We start from the raw sequence: 15,278 nt of genomic DNA, 5'->3' as shown, positions 1-15,278 counted from the left end.
GTATCTGGATGGATGAAGCTTTCGGTGCGCCTGGAGTCCAGCAGGCAAGAGGTCTCGTGCTCATCGATCTTCACGCTTGTCGAGGCGGTGGCTAAATTGTGCGGGCGAGAGTGGTCGATCGTGCCAGAGGCGAGTCGTGGCTGGTCGTCGCTGGTGTCGAACGATGGGGTGCCCGGGCGGCACGGGTCCTGAAACAATGGTGGTGCCCATGTGCCGTGGCGAAGACAAGATGGCGGCACCTGATGATCTTGGGGTGGACAAGATGGCGGCGTCCACGGGCCGCACGTGGCGGGGGTGTAAAAGATGGCGGCGCCCACTGGCCGCACGTGGTCCGGGGAGGTGAAGATGGCAGCGCCCATTGTCCGTACACGAGGGGGGTCGTGGCAATAGCGGCGACTGAGCGGGCCTGGCACACCGCAGCGAAGTGCCCCTTCTTGCCGCAGGCCTTGCAAAGGGCGGTGCGGGCCGGGCAGCTTTGGCGAGGGTGTTTCTGTTGCCCGCAGAAGTAACATCGGGGGCCCCCGGGGTTGGCTGGCTGGCGCGTGGCACAGGCGTATAGACTGGGTGAGGCTCCCGGTGGGGCGGCCGTCGGCTGAGTCTACGATGTGTAGGAGTGGTGGGCCGCGCGGCTGGGGGTGTAGGCCTGAATATTGCGCAAGGACAGGGTCATCGATAGCGCCAGTTTTTTTTATGCTGCGAGGTCGAGCGTGGCCCCCTCTAAAAGTCGCTGGCATAGGAGATCTGACCCTATTCCCGTAACGAAGGCGTCCCGCATGAGGAGCTTCAAATGTTCCATGGCCGAGACGGCCTGACAGTCACAGTCTCTGACCAGAGGAATTAAAGCACACCAGAAATCTTCTGCGGACTCACCAGGGTGTTGACTGTGAGTAGAGAGTACGAGAGCAAAGAGCATGTTCGTCTGCTGGATGTAATTCTCTTTCAGCAGCGCCATGGCTTTGTCGTAGTTCGGCGCGTCCTGGAAAAGAGGAAAGACGTTGGAGCTCAGCCGCGAGTAGAGTATCTGGATCTTCTGAGCTTCCGGGATTGGGTCTGGTGCAGATCTGGGGCGAGATTCTCCGACCCCCCACCGGGTCGGAGAATCGCCGTGGGCCGTCGTGAATTCTGACCCCGCTGCCCGCCGAATTCTCCGAAGGGAGAAAAGTCGGCGGGGCGTCAATCGCGCCGCACGCTTCGGAGAATAGCACGGGTGTGCGCGAGCCAATGGATTTTGGGCCTGCCGATATTCTCCCTTCCGGATGGGCCGAAGTCCCGCCGAATCAAAACACCTTTCAATCCGCGTCAACCAGTGCTCAAGGTTGACGCCGACCAGCGTGGAGGTGGGTGACGGCCTGGGGGGTTGGCCGCTGGAGAGGTGATGGCGTGGCCGCAGTCTGAATGTGTGGGGGAGAGGTGTGTGTAGGGTTGTGTGTGTGCTGCGGCGGGGGTGGGGGGTGGGGGGGGGGGGGTGAGAGTGGGCTGGGCTCCGGGGGAGTGCCGGGAGGGGAGGGTGAGTGCCGGGGACGGGAGGATGGCTGCCAGGGAGGGGGACGGGGGGTCCGTGCCGGGGAGGGGGACGGGGGGTCCGTGCCGGGGAGGGGGAACGGGACTCCATGCCGGGGAGGGAGACGGGGTCCGTGCCGGGGAGGGGGGGGTGCAAGGGCAAGTGAGTTGGTCCACCTGGTCAGGTGCCAGCCTCCAACAGTCGGACCACCCATGCGGTCCATGCCACCTGGCTGGGGGGTGGGGGGGGGGGGGGGGGTGGGTGGGGAGAGAGGGGGTATGGGCAATGATGACATGTCGTCCCCCCCCCCCCCCCGGCACAGGCCGTCATGTTTTCCGGTCAGCCAGCGATGTTGGCTACCGTGGCGGCAGCCGCTAATGTCCATGTTGCCCTGGATGAGGAGGAGGATGAGGAGCTTGCCAGAGAGGCGGCGCAGGCTACCGCAGAGGGGCAGGCGGCAGCCGACCAGGCTGGAGGGACACCTGACTGACAGGACGAGGAGGGGGAGGAGGATGTCGCGGTCCCACGGCAACGGAGGCACCCGAGGACACCTAGTGTGTACCGGCCCCGGCAGTCATACCAGGACCTCACGGACCGGGAATGCAGGAGGAGACTCCGGGGGCGAAATTCTCCCCCAACGGCGCGATGTCCGCCGACTGGCGCCAAAAACGGCACCAATCAGACGGGCATCGCGTCGGCCCAAAGGTGCGGAATGCTCCGCATCATTGGGGGCCGAGCCCCAACATTGAGGGGCTAGGACGGCGCCGGAGGGATTTCTGCCCCGCCAGCTGGCGGAAATGGCGTTTGTTGCCCCGCCAGCTGGCGCGGAAATGCGGCGCATGCGCGGGAGCATCAACGGCCGCCGACAGTTTCCCACGCATGCGCAGTGGGGAGAGTCTCTTCCGCCTCCGTCATGGTGGAGACCATGGCGGAGGCGGAAGGGAAAGAGTGCCCCCACGGCACAGGCCCGCCCGCGGATCGGTGGGCCCCGATCGCGGGCAAGGCCACCGTGGGTCACCCCCCCCCCCGGGATCAGATCGCCCCGCGCTCCCCACAGGACCCCGGAGCCCGCCCACGCCGCCTGGTCCCACCCAGCTTTGATTTACGCCGGCGGGACAGGCAATTTCTGGGCGGGACTTCGGCCCATCCGGGCCGGAGATTTGAGCGGGGGGGGGGGGTCCCGCCAACCGGTGCGGCCCGATTCCCGCCCAATCTCCGGTACCGGAGACTTCGGCGGGGGCGGGGGCGGGATTTACGGCGGCCAACGGCCATTCTCCGACCCGGCGGGGGGGTCGGAGAATGACTCCCCGGATGAGCCGGGGAACTGTGGCACACATCTGCCACCTGCTGGCGCACCTGTCACCGCGTGGCACTGGCGGGGCGACACCCTCTCCCCGTGTCCGTCAAGGTTACGGTGGCCCTGAACGTTTATGCAACGGGGTCATTCCAGGCACCGAGTGGGGATCTGTCCGGCATATCGCAGACATCGGTGCACCGGTGCATCCGGGCAGTGACAGATGCCCTATATGCCATTGCGCACCGCTACATCCGCTTCCCTGTGGACCGGGCCAGCAAAGATGCCCGGGCCGTGGGCTTCTCTGCCGTGGCCGGGTTCCCCATGGTCCAGGGCGCGATTGATGGGATGCACGTCGCCATGCGGCCACCTGCAGATAACAGGGCCGTGTTCACTAATAGGACGGGGACCTATTCGATGAACATACAGGTGGTCTGCGACCACCGCATGATGACCCTGCACGTCTGCGCCCGTTACCCGGGCAGTGTACATGACTCATACGTGTTGTCGCGGTCATACATCCCTGGCATGTACGAGGGACGCCATCCCCGGCTGAGGGGCTGATTGCTGGGCGACAGGGGCTACCCATTGCGATCGTGGCTGATGACGCCTATACGGAGGCCACGCAATGAGGCGGAGAACCGCTACAATGATGCCCATGTAGTGACAAGGGGAGTGATAGAGAGGTGCTTTGGTGTGCTGAAGATGCGTTTCCGGTGCCTGGACCTCTCTGGGGGCGCCCTCCAGTATCGGTCAGATAGGGTCGGCCGCATCATTGTGGTGTGCTGCGTCCTGCACAACATAGCCCAGCAGAGGGGCGATGTGCCGCAGGCAGAGGAGGGCGGAGTGGAGGAGCAGCAGGAAGAGGCGCAGTCCTCCCCAGATGAGGGGGATGGGGGCAATGGTCAGGGCAGACGGGCTAGACACAGGCGGGTGGCTGTCCACCGTTACCGGCTGGCCCAGCGGGCACGGGACAGGCTGATAGACGCCCGCTTCACTGACTAGATGGGCCTGGGAATCGGGTAGTATGGCCACAGACCACACACCATGGCAACACCTGACCACCCACACCCCCCACCTATCCACCCACCCAGCACCCTCATCCCCCTCCCCAACTCCACCCACCCCACCCGCATGCACACCACCCCCCCATTGCCGATCCACCTGCAGCACAACGGCCGGGCTCACACAGTTGCCGGTGGACGCGTGTCTATTGCAGGCCATGGAGGATGATGACAACCCGCCCTGCGATGAGCTCCTGGCTCCACATCGTTGGACTATGTCTGACCCATGGCCACCGTACCAACATCCACCCGGATCATCCCTACATGCGGCTGTGACACTGCAGCGCACGGTCCCGTCCTCTGCCCGGGGGGATGTTGATGGTGGCCCAGGGGGAAGGGGGCAGACTCACCTGGGGCTGAGGTAAGACCACACCTCACACACACACTTGTGCTCAACATACATGACACCCCCGCACGCTTTGGACAGAGCACAAAGGCAGCTTCTGTAGGTGTAACATTGACTTTAATAACCAAAGGAGTTCATGCACGTGCCCTAGCCCCTAAAACTCATCTGTGCCCTGCACCCGTGCCAACTTACTCAGCGTCTAATTGTTTGGCCTTACGGGCCCTTTGACTACACCTAGGTGGTTCCCCAGACGGTACAGCAGAACTGGAGGTGGACTCCTGTGATTCCTGCCCTCTGACACAGGATCCCTTTGGCGGCCGTTTCCTGGGGCGTCCTGGCCTAGATGGGTCTGCATCTGCGGGGATAGGTGCCTCGACGTTTGCTCCTGCGATACACAATGAAGCATGCATGGTTAGACACGCAGGCAGTGATCAGGTGATATGGGGGAGGGGGGATATGGGGGAGGGGGGGGATATGGGGGAGGGGGGATATGGGGGAGGGGGGATATGGGGGAGGGGGGGATATGGGGGAGGGGGGATATGGGGGAGGGGGGATATGGGGGAGGGGGGATATGGGGGAGGGGGGGATATGGGGGAGGAGGATATGGGGGAGGAGGATATGGGGGATATGGATATCGGGCAGGGGGGGGGGGCGGCTCACCCTGGCTGCTCTGACGAGGTCGTTCACCTTCTTGTGGCACTGGGTGCCTGTCCGTGGTGTCAGGGCCACAGCGCTGACGGCCTCTGCCACCTCCCTCCACAGACGCCGGCTGTGGCGTGGGGCGACTCTGCGGCCGTGTCCGGGATACAGGGCCTCCCTCCTCTGCTCCACTGCGTCCAGGAGCACCTCAATGTCGCGGGACTGGAACCTCGGGCTGAGCAGCGGGCGGCCATCCGGTCGGGTCTTCTGGTCGGGTGGGGGGAGCAGCGCGTCTTTTGATCCGTCACGCCGTGCGGCGTGCATGACTCTGCACGGCGTGAACCACGTGACCCAGCGCGGATAGCGTCACGTCGCTGCTAGCCCATTCCGCGCCGGAGACTTAGCAACGTTTGGGGCGGCGTGATGCAGGTGGGATTTGCGCCGTTTTTGGCGCCGGTCGGCGGACATCGCGCCGATAACAGAGAATTCCGCCCCTGATGTAAGCTTCGAAACAAGCTAGCCAGTGTTGAAAGTCCTTTTTGGCGTCGCTTGATTGCGGATCCAGCTGCAGGCAATCCGGCTTGATGCGGAGGTCCACCTTCTGAAAACCTTTAGAGTAATAAATTGATGCACGATCAATTGCACAGAGACGAGAGTTGGATACAACTGAGGCTTTATTAAGATGTGTGGCCTCCTACAGCAGCTGGCAAAATGGCTGCTGTATAGGGAGCACACATTTATACTCCGCCTACTGGGCGGAGCCAGCTGGCAGGGTCTACCCCTGTACCTGTAGTACAGGGCCTCACAACACATCTCCTAATATATACAACAGTGATGATTACCACAGTGTTCAGATGTGTTTGACTGGATGGGCACTTTGCCATATCGGTACAAGATCCTACTGCGACCTGATGCCAAGCCAGTGGTCCATGCACCACGCCGGGTCCCGGCTCCGCTGAAGGAGCGCCTGAAGGAACAGCTCAAGGAGCTGCAACAGCAGGGGATCATTTTCAGGGTAGCCGAACCGACTGACTTGGTCAGCTCTATGCTGGTGGTTAAAAAACCCTCTGGAGACGTGCGCATCTGCATTGATCCCAAGGATCTCAACCAGAATATAATGCGTGAACACTACCCCATCCCGAAGCAGGAGGAACTCACCAGTGAAATGGTGCATGCAAGGTTATTCACGAAGTTAGATGCGTTACGTGGATTCTGGCAAATCCAGCTGGATGAGTCCAGCAGAAGGCTCTGCACCTTCAACACACCGTTTGGCAGGTACTGCTATAACCATATGCCGTTCGGCATCGTCTCGGCATCGGAAATATTTCATTGCGTCATGGAGCAGGTGATGGAGGTCATCGAAGGGGTTCGTGTGTACGTGGACGACGTCATCATATGGTCCATGACCCCCGAAGAGCATATTTCCCATCCCCAGCAGGTATTCCGCCGTGTCCACGCCAATGGCCTGAAGCTGAAACGGCCAAATGTTGCTTTGGCATATCGACACTCAAGTTCCTAGGAGACCAGATCTCTCAGCAGGGCGTGTGCCCCGACACAGACAAGGTCAAGGCCATCGCAGCCTTGAAGGTCCCGGAAGATAAGAAGATGGTATTGCGCTTCCTGGGCATGGTCAATTTTCTGGGCAAGTTCATCCCAAACATGTGCCCCACACACCGTGGCCCTACGAAACCTAATGAAGAAGTCCACTGCCTTCGAGTGGAACGCGGCCCATCAAGCAGAGCGGTTGGAGCTGAAAGCCAAGCGGTCCTGCTGCAACGCGATGATACTTCATCCTGGGCACCGGTTGCCTACCCATCAAGGGCAATGATGCCCACCAAATAAATGTATGCACAAATCAAGAAGGAATGCCTGGGCCTTCTCACTGGCATTCTCAAGTTTCACGACTATGTCTACGGCCTGCTGACATTCACAGTCAAAACGGATCACAGCACCTGGTCCACGTTATCCACAAGGACCTTAATGGCATGACGCCTCGGTTGCAGCGCATCCTCCTCAAACTCAGAAGGTACGACTTTGACCTGGTCTACATGCCTGGCAAGAAGCTCATCTTTGCCGATTGTCCCACTCCATCACCGTGCCTAGTGAACCACTGAACGTCATCCGGCAAATTGAGTCACAGGTTGAGTCACAGGTGCAGCTGTGTGCTAGCACCCTCCCGGCATCTGATGAGAAGGTGATTCATATCAGTGAGGAGACAACCAAAGACCCCCTCTTGCAGCACCTAGCCAATGGCTGGCAAAAAGTGCAGTGCCCTCAATTTTTCAATGTAAAGGACGACCTGACGGTGGTTGACGGTATCCTCCTAAAACTGGACCGGATTGTAATTCCACACAGTCTCCAGCTTGGTGCTCCGTCAAATCCATGAGGGCCACCTGACGAAACAGACGGGCACTGCGCAAAGTTGCCTACCTGCAACCACATTCTTCTCCGTTTCCTTCTGTTGTTTTGCCACCTCCTGATACCTCGACTCACGAGGCCACCAGTCAGGTTTCAATCCCGCCCATCAAGGCGCTGTTGTCCCCACCACCACCTCTCCGGCGGTCGACCAGGATTAGACGCAAGCCACAGTGACTGGACTTATGAACATTTGTTCTGTTTGCTATGTTCTGTGTTCTCGAATTAGACAGCTGTTTTCACATGTACATATGTTCACATCCACTGCATGTTTATATGTTAATATTGGTCTATCCTTGTAAATACGTTCACAGATGTCATCCAAACATTAAAAAAAGGGAGATGTCATGATATGCAGACACACACAGAATGATATAGACAAGCAGCTAATGGACACAGAGAACAGGACGTGACCAATAAGCAGGCAGGACACTCCGGGGTGGGATCTGACTATAAAAGACACGAGGCACTTACACTCTGCCTCTTTCCACTGATGAACATCTAGAGAGTCAGTCAAGGGTGTTGTTACAATCTCACACCTCCACCACGTGGCTAAGTCTGGTTCAGTCAGACAGAGTAACCACACTTAAATGAGCAGAGTCGAACTCACAGAGAACTGTGCTAACTGTGCTACTGGTTCAATAAACCTGATTGAACTAACTTGAAGTCTGGAGTATCTTTTTGATCTAGCTGCATCCAGTTGCCGGCAGTGTTAGACCAGTGTACCTAACACAACAGGTTTCCTCAAACAGCACAATCTGCAAGCTATGCCCATTCCCACGTCAACATTTTCTGCCAATCAAAAAAAAAGACTTGCATTTATATGGCACCTCTGAAGACCACCTCCCAAGGCTTTGCAGACATTTTTGAAGTGTAGTCACAGGTGGAATGTGGGAAATTATGACTTACATAAATGGGAGGGTAAAGAAAATAGCATAAACCAGCAGATATCAACATAAACAGCCTAAAGAAATGCTGCTTTTTTATCTACAAAACTGAAACCGGTTTGGGCCTTAAACCACTGTGGTGCACATTACACCCCAAGCAAAGTGAAGAAAATGCAATCGCAAAAGCTTTTCAATGCTTAATGTAATTTATACTGATGCTGTAAAGATGGTTTCAGACCAATAGAAAATACAATGCAAGTTGCGGAGGAAAAATGTTACATTAGAAATGTGTCTTTGAGCCCTGCTGCATCCAAAATGTTGAACAACCCGTTGGACTTTAACCTGGTGTTGTAAGACTTCTTACTGTGCTCACCCCAGTCCAACACCGGCATCTCCACATCAAAAATGTTGGGCAGAGTTTTACACCCATTCAAAACAGGCACAAATAGAGGAAACCTGTATTCTCTATCCTTCCGAAGGATGGAAACCAGCTCTGAAACGGAGCAGAAGACAGTTTAATTGGAGGTTTCGCCGAATCGGGGACATGGCTTTGAGGAACGCATGAATTTCCTTGATCTTTTACTCAGGCATAATTTGATACCTGTGTGTACACTGAGGAAATTCTGGGTCAATGCTTTGGACTGGTGCTCTATGTTATGCACGAGGGAAACAGTGGGACTCAAAGTATTTATAAACATTTCTGACTTTCTGCAGCTAGTTGATAGTGATGGTGAGGTATGTGTTTAAAGTTGCAAGAGTCCTACTTTTAACTGAAGTCCTTTCTTTGGGGACTTCCTATAAAACAAACAAAGCTACCACAAATTGAGGTGAAGGTTGCCTCACACTGCTACAAGAAGCTCAATAGGAACCATGAGCTTGCGATGGTCGTGTCACTGAAATTAAATTACAGCAAATCTGTGTTGTTTTCAAGGTTCAAAACAAATTGAGGGTTTGACGCATAATCAAAATGTTGAATTAAAGGATGTTTTCCTCTCATCCACTGAAAGTGCTGATTCTTGTTGGGATCTTTCCCTAGTTTCTCTTGTATCTCCCATCATGCTGTCTCCAAGCTCATCTTGTCCATGAGGCCCACCTGCTGTTCCCTTGACCCAATTCCCACTAAACTGGTGATCACCCATCTTCCCCTCCTGTCGCCCATGTTAGTCGGCTTTGTTAACAGTTCCCCCTCTTCAGCTTCTTCACTTCTTTAAATCTGCCGTCATGATCCCATCTCCAAAAACAACACGTTGGATTCCTCCGGCCTTGCAAACTACCATGCCATCTCCAACATTCCTTTCTTTGAGCTTGTTGTTGCCTTCCAAATCCATTTCTACCTTTCCCAGAATTTCATGTTTGAACCACTCCAATCAGGTTCCGTCCCGATCATACCACCAAAACAGCACTGATCAAAGACACAAATGACATCCCATGACCACCCGGAGTTTCCCCTCTAAATCACTCAGCGTCCTGAGTTTGCAATATAGGTCGTTAGGCTCATATAAATATCCGTTCAACGAGTTCACCTGGCTCCTGGAATTCAACCGCCACGCCTGTGAGGCCTCAACCATGCGCTGTTCAGTACTGGTTCACCCAAGGGGCTGGTTTAGCACACTGGGCTAAATCGCTGGCTTTTAAAGCAGACCAAGCAGGCCAGCAGCACGGTTCAATTCCCGTACCAGCCTCCCCGAACAGGCGCCGGAATGTGGCGACTAGGGGCTTTTCACAGTGACTTCATTGAAGCCTATTTGTGACAATAAGCGATTTTCATTTTTTTTTCTCATTTCAAACGTGAACCAGATACGATGGCACCTTGGGGGTCTCACAGACGATTAGAGGCCCCCGGTTGGTTGGAGAGAGGACAGGGTGGCACCCTGGCATTGCCAGCCTGGCCCTGGCACTGCAAACCAGGCACTGCCAGGGGTCAGGCCCAGGGGGCCTTGCCCATAAGAGCGGGGGTTTGAGGGCCCATGAAAAGGTTGGGGGAATGAAGGGGAGGGTCTAGAGAACGGGGCAGTCTTCCAAAATGGCGTCCCAATCTGTTAGGAGCCAGGCAGCTGCACAAGTGTGGCCTTAACGGGGACAAACTCTCCTGAGGCCAAATAAAACGGCAAAGTGCCATTGAATACCGGAGTTATTCTCAGTGCTGCCCGAAACAGCACTAACTTTCTTTCACGCCCTATATCTCCGTATGTAAGCTCTTTAGACAACTACATGTTGTTGGTGTTGGTATTATGATTCAATGAATATCTGCAGATCCAGTAAACTCACCTGTGCTACCATTCATTCTGTATCCATCTCAATTGGTGTAATGAAGGTGTGGAACAATTTGTGCTTCCCTGATAGGTATTTTGAGCACTTTCAACAGGTATTCCAAGAAATTGATCAGGACAGAGAAACCCCCATTAACACTCTGACTTCCCCACAAAGGACTGGCAATCAGTAGCAATTGTAATGCATCCTCGACAACCCAGCTGAAATCAATTAAGTCAGTACAAATGATTCGACCAGTCTTATGTTCAGAAGTAGTCCTCTCATCCCTGAGATACGAAAAGCAGCAGGTCCACAAGTCCTGTTCTGAGCACACAATCCAGACTGCTACCTGTCCGCAAAGAGTTTTGCACTGATGCAGGTACTAGCCTTCAGATGAGATGGTAAGCCAAGGCTTTGTTTGCATAAAAGATCCCACATCCACTATTTAAAAGTACAGCAGAGGAATTCACCTGACCAATATTTATCCCCCCAACCTGCACCACGAAAAAAGATGGTCTGGTTATTTATTTTACAGTTTTTTGTGGGAGCTTGCTGTGCATAAATTGGCTGCCACATCGCCCTACCTCACTCAGTCAGTACTTTCTTTTGGCTACAAAGCACGTTGGGACATTCTGAGGCCAGGGGGTACAATTCAGTGACCTGTAAACTCCCAATCTCCATCAAGCTGTTGAGGGAGAAGGTTAGTTCGAAAAGATCAAGATGTAGAATCAGTTTGAGTAGAGATAGGAAATAGTAACGGTAGGTAGTTGCTTGGAGGAGTAGTTTATAGGACCCCAAACAGTAACCACACTGTAGGACACTGGGACTTGTGACAAAGGTATGACAATAATCATGGTTGATTTTAATCTACGTACAGATTGGGTGAATCAGATGAGCAATGGTCGACTGGAAGATGAGTGTTTTTGGGACAGTTTCTTCCAGCAACATGTTCTACAACCAACTAGAGGGAAGGTTACTCCAGAATTGGTATTGTATAACAAGACAGGATTAATTAATGAACTCATAGTAAATCCACCTTGAGGTAACATTGATCATACCATGATTGAATTTTGCATCTTTCTACCAAGGCCACGTAACTCCTGAACCTCATTATAGCCTTGGTCCAAACATGGACAAAAGATCTGAAAATCACGAATCGAGGTGCGAGTGACTACCCTTGACATCAAGCCAGCATTACAAGAGAAAACTAGCTGGAAAAATAACAGAGTGAGAATTTCTACAGGTATTTCAAAAGGAAAAAAAGAGTAAGTAAAGCAAGCGTTGATCCTCTCGAGAATAAGTCTGTGGAATTAATAATGGAAAATAAGGAAATAGTGGATGAAATGAGCAGATCTTTTTGCTGTCTTTACTGTAGAGGATTCATAACTACCAGAAATAACTGTGAATCAAGGGGTGAAAAGGGGAGAGGAACTTAAAATAATTACAACCACTAGGGAACGGGCGATGAGAAAATCTTTAGAACTAAAAGCTGACAAGTCCCAAGGTCCTGATGGACTTCATCCTAGGGTCTTGAAAGATGTGGCTGCTGAGATCGTAGAAGCATTGTTTTGATTTTCCAAAATTCCCTAGGTTCTGGAAAGAACAAAGAAAGGTACAGCACAGGAAAGGCCATTTGTCCCTCCAAGCTTGCGCTGACCATGCTCCCTGTCTAACTTAAAGCCTTCGTTGGCCAGTTGGATAACGAACTGGCTAACCGATAGAAGTCAGAGAGTGGTGGTGGATGGCAAATATTCAGCCTGGATCCCAGTTACCAGTGGCGTACCGCAGGGATCAGTTCTGGGTCCTCTGCTGTTTGTGATTTTCATTAATGACTTGGATGAGGGAGTTGAAGGGTGGGTCAGTAAATTTGCAGACGATACGAAGATTGGTGGAGTTGTGGATAGTGAGGAGGGCTGTTGTCGGCTGCAAAGAGACATAGATAGGATGCAGAGCTGGGCTGAGAAGTGGCAGATGGAGTTTAACCCTGAAAAGTGTGAGGTTGTCCATTTTGGAAGGACAAATATGAATGCGGAATACAGGGTTAACGGTAGAGTTCTTGGCAATGTGGAGGAGCAGAGAGATCTTGGGGTCTATGTTCATACATCTTTGAAAGTTGCCACTCAAGTGGATAGAGCTGTGAAGAAGGCCTATGGTGTGCTCGCGTTCATTAACAGAGGGATTGAATTTAAGAGCTGTGAGGTGATGATGCAGCTGTACAACTTTGGTAAGGCCACATTTGGAGTACTGTGTACAGTTCTGGTCGCCTCATTTTAGGAAGGATGTGGAAGCTTTGGAAAAGGTGCAAAGAAGATTTACCAGGATGTTGCCTGGAATGGAGAGTAGGTCTTACGAGGAAAGGTTGAGGGTGCTAGGCCTTTTCTCATTAGAACGGAGAAGGATGAGGGGCGACTTGATAGAGGTTTATAAGATGATCAGGGGAATAGATAGAGTAGACAGTCAGAGACTTTTTCCCCGTGTGGAACAAACCATTACAAGGGGACATAAATTTAAGGTGAAAGGTGGAAGATACAGGAGCGATATCAGAGGTAGGTTCTTTACCCAGAGAGTAGTGGGGGCATGGAATGCACTGCCTGTGGAAGTAGTTGAGTCGGAAACATTAGGGACCTTCAAGCAGCTATTGGATAGGTACATGGATTACGGTAAAATGATATAGTGTAGATTTATTTGTTCTTAAGGGCAGCACGGTAGCATTGAGGATAGCACAATTGCTTCACAGCTCCAGGGTCCCAGGTTCGATTCCGGCTTGGGTCACTGTCTGTGCGGAGTCTGCACGTCCTCCCCGTGTCTGCGTGGGTTTCCTCCGGGTGCTCCGGTTTCCTCCCACAGTCCAAAGATGTGCAGGTTAGGTGAATTGGCCAATGATAAATTGCCCTTAATGTCCAAAATTGCCCTTGGTGTTGGGTGGAGGTGTTGAGTTTGGGTAGGGTGCTCTTTCCAAGAGCCGGTGCAGACTCAAAGGGCCGAATGGCCTCCTTCTGCACTGTAAATTCAATGATAATCTATGATTAATCTAGGACAAAGGTTCGGCACAACATCGTGGGCCGAAGGGCCTGTTCTGTGCTGTATTTTCTATGTTCTATGTTCTATACTTCCACCATCTGTATCCCTCTATTCCCATCCTATTCATGTATTTGACAAGATGCCCCTTAAAAGTCACAATTCTACCTGCTTCGAACACCTGCTCTGGCAGCGAGTTCCAGGCACCCACTGCCCCCTGTGTAAAAAAACTCCACTCGCACATCTCCTCTAAACTTTGTCCTTTGCACCTTTAACCTACGTCCCCTAGTAATTGACTCTTCCACCCTGGGAAAAAACTTCTGATTATCCACTCCTTCCATGCCCCTCATAATCTTGTAGACTTCTATCAGGTCACCCCTCAACCTCCGTCATTCCAGTAAGAACAAACCAAGTTTATTCAACCTCTCCTCATAGCTAATGCCCTCCATAATCAGGCAACGTCCTGGTAAACCTCTTCTGTACCCTCTCCAAAGCCTCCACATCCTTCTGGTGGTGTGGCGACCAGAATTGAACACTTTATTCCAAATGTGGCCTAAGGTTCTGTATAGCTGCAGCATACAGCACCCAATGACCTGGTCGATGAAGGCAAGTATGCCATATGCCTTCTCGACTGCCTTCTCTACCTGCATTGCCACTTTCAGTGACCTGTGGGCCTGTACACCCAGATCCGTCTGCCTGTCAACACTCTTTTAGGTTCTGCCATTTACTGTATATTTCCCACATGTATTAGACCTTCCAAAATGCATTACTCACATTTGTCCAGATTAAACTCCACCTTCCATCTTTCCGCCCAAGTCTCCAACCGATCTATACCTTGTTGTATCCTCTGACAGTCCTCATCGCTGTCCACAATTTCATCAACCTTTGTGTCGTCCGCAAACTTACTAATCAAACCAGTTATATTTTCCTCCAAATCATTTATATATACTACAAAAAGCAAAGGTCCCAGTACTGATCCGTGCGGAACACCACTAGTCAGAGTTCTCCATTCAGAAAAGCACCCTTCCACTGCTACCCTCTGTCTTCGATGAACGAGCCAGTTCTGTATCCACCTTGCCAGCTCAACTCTGATCCCGTGTGACTTCACCTGAAAGTCCCATCAGATTAGAAAACAGTGAATGTAACCCGTTTATTCAAGAAAGGGAGAAAGAAAGCAGGGAACTACAGGTCAGTTAGTTGTCACAAGAAAATTGCTGTAATTTATTACTGAGGAGGTTATAGTGGGTACTTTGAAAATCTCAGTGCAATCAGGCAGAGCCAAGATGGCTTTGTGAAAGGGAAATCGGGTTGGTCTAATTTATTAGAGTTTTTTGAGGAAATAACAAGCAACATGGATAAAGGGGAGCATGTGGATATGGTGTAGAGACTTTTGACAAGGTGTCACATGAAAGGTTACTGCAGAAAATTAAGCTCCCGTGTGAGGGATAACATATTAGCATGGATAGAGGATTGGTTGGTTATCAGGAAACCGGGAGAAAGCATAAATGGATGAGTTTTGGGTTGGCAGGATATAACAATGGCATGCTACAGCGATCAGCATTGAGGCCTCAACTACTTATAAGCTATATCAATTATTAGGATGATTTTTTAAAAATATATATTTATTGTCACAAGTCGGCTTACATTAACACTGCAATGAAGTTACTGTGAAAAGCCCCTAGTCGCTACATTCCGGTGCCTGTTCGGGTACACGGAGAGAGAATTCAGAATGTCCGATTCACCTAACCAGCACGTCCTTTGAGACTTGTGGGAGGAAACCAGAGCACCCGGAGGAAACCCACGCAAATACGGGGAGAACGTGCAAACTCCGCACAGTCAGTGACCCAAGCCGGGAATTGAACTC

At 52.6% G+C, this 15,278-nt stretch overlaps 1 protein-coding gene across 3 annotated transcripts in view; it reads right to left on the bottom strand.

The window, feature by feature from the left end:
* The window catches only part of card11 (caspase recruitment domain family, member 11), a 367,235-nt gene that overhangs the window by 300,932 nt on the left and 51,025 nt on the right, over positions 1-15,278 (bottom strand). The gene's annotated exons all lie outside the window — the stretch shown is intronic.

The sequence above is a fragment of the Scyliorhinus torazame genome, chromosome 17 (genome assembly GCF_047496885.1).
Source record: "Scyliorhinus torazame isolate Kashiwa2021f chromosome 17, sScyTor2.1, whole genome shotgun sequence".
Taxonomy (NCBI): Eukaryota; Metazoa; Chordata; class Chondrichthyes; order Carcharhiniformes; family Scyliorhinidae; genus Scyliorhinus; species Scyliorhinus torazame.
This window is presented reverse-complemented; position numbering and strand designations above follow the sequence as displayed.